This window comes from Ceratina calcarata, unplaced genomic scaffold (assembly GCF_001652005.2).
Source record: "Ceratina calcarata isolate Rehan_Ccalc_2016 unplaced genomic scaffold, ASM165200v1 scaffold360.2, whole genome shotgun sequence".
Classification (NCBI taxonomy): domain Eukaryota; kingdom Metazoa; phylum Arthropoda; class Insecta; order Hymenoptera; family Apidae; genus Ceratina; species Ceratina calcarata.
In genome coordinates this window covers 805-2846 of record NW_017159024.1, presented here as the reverse complement: position 1 = coordinate 2846, position 2042 = coordinate 805, and the positions used below count along the sequence as shown (strand labels likewise).

General features: G+C 36.9%; 1 protein-coding gene across 1 annotated transcript in view; it reads left to right on the top strand.

Annotated features, from left to right (window-relative positions):
• LOC108625504 (beta-galactosidase) overlaps positions 1 to 2042 on the top strand; it is a gene marked incomplete at its 3' end in the record, with an annotated part of 4762 nt that overhangs the window by 2000 nt on the left and 720 nt on the right. The gene's annotated exons all lie outside the window — the stretch shown is intronic.

Sequence of the window (2042 nt, the reverse complement as noted above, 5' to 3'; positions counted from 1 at the left end):
ATCCTTAATGCATTCACATTCGATTACGGAATTTCAATATAAAAAAATAAAAATTTCAACACAAGAATTTTTTAAAATTCGATACCTTATAATGAGTCATTCGATGATAATATAGATTTGATGAAGCTGTGAAACGTTTCCCGCAAATGGGACACTCGTGAGGTCGTTCTCCCGTATGGATTCGTACGTGTGTATTTAAAGAGCTACTTGTGCTAAACATTTTTCCACAAACAACGCAACCGTGCGGTTTTTCACCTGTTAATGTGTACATATAATTTAGGTATCACTGTATTATTTTAGAAGAGAATACGAATTCGATTACACGCGATTTAAATAGACTTGCCTGTGTGGATGCGTAGGTGTCGTTTGAGCAAGGATGGTCTGTCGAAATTTTTCCCGCACGTTCCACACGGTAAACATTTTTGAAACTTCGACGAATCGAATAAATTTGTTTCCTTTTTCGAGCCCCAGCGGCTCAAATCCAAAGGCGCGTCTTGCTCCACGCCGCATGCTACACATTTTAATATTCATAATAAAAAAAATTTCTATTTAAATAATTAGAATAATATTTAATTTTAAATAACATTTCTCTTCTGCAGTATTTACCACTGCCAAATATGTCTCTACCGACAGTAACACCGAAAGGAGATTATGGTTCGATTCTCCTGACTCCGGTGTTAAAATTAATGGACAATCTAGGTCGAAAATTGTTCGGAACTGTCTTTTCCGAAAAAAGCGAGCCACAAACTTTCGAAGCGCTTGGACTACCTCACTGGTTGGTGCTATACGAGACTGACCTAATCAGCAACTATACGGATCCTGCGATTTTACACGCAGTAGTTCGAGACAGAGCATTGGTTTATGTCGATAATTACCAAGTTGGCGTCTTAAGTCGTACGAGCAAAGCGTATGATTTATGGTTCGAAATGCCTTATTCAAAAAAATTACAAATATTGGTCGAAAATCAAGGAAGATTGAACTTTGGGAAGGGAATTCACGATTTTAAGGTCAGTCATCAAATTACTCCCAAATCGAATCTAAAAAAAACTGATATAAGAAAGACGTTATAAAAAAAAAACAAGAACAGCTCATGCAAAATATTTAAATGTTTAATCTGTCATGTATTTTTTGTATATAATAGGGAATCTCGAATGTGACTTTAAATGGCGCTCCACTCGGTCCCTGGAGAATGAGTGGTTTCCGTCTGGACAATATCGACGCACTTCGCAACGTCCAACCCGTGGCGATAAATGAAACCGGGATTCTTCGCAACAGTCCCGTTGTCCTTCGAGGATCCTTTTCTATCTCTGGCCAACCGATGGACACGTATTTAAATACTGCTAACTGGGGCAAAGGGGTTGCTTTCGTGAATGGACACAATTTAGGAAGATACTGGCCATTAGTTGGACCTCAAGTGACTCTCTACGTCCCGGCTACCTTTTTAAGGACTGGTGAAAACGAATTAGTATTGGTAGAATTGGAATACATCCCACTTAACAAGAAAATCAAGCTACAGAAAGAACCGATTCTGGATTACACTAAATCACAATATGAACAATATGTTTAATTTCAATCACCACTTTCACGAATAATAAAATCAGATTTTAATTTTCTTTCCTCAAAAGACTTGATGAATTGTATTTCTCTTACGGGACGTCATGTGTATGCAAAAAATAAATTTTACTTATGGTTACTATATGATTATTATTGCACTGTTGTTACTCATTAATTATAATACGACTATAGTTAAAGAAGTAATACATATAATACGGTGGGTATAATTAAGTAATTAGCTTATACATTAGGAATAGCGTACAGGTATCCAAGAAGTCCAACGACCAGCAGAACAAAACTGTAAGTATCTGCTATTATCCTCAGGAGTGTACGCGGTCATCATCGACGTCTTACTTTCTACGTTTGAAGAAATACCGTTCCTGATTGGAAGATCGTGACCATGATATCGCTCGTGTAGTTGCAAACTACTAATTATAGTAAATTGCTTGTTGCATACTTTACAACAATACGGTCGACTTCCTAAAAAT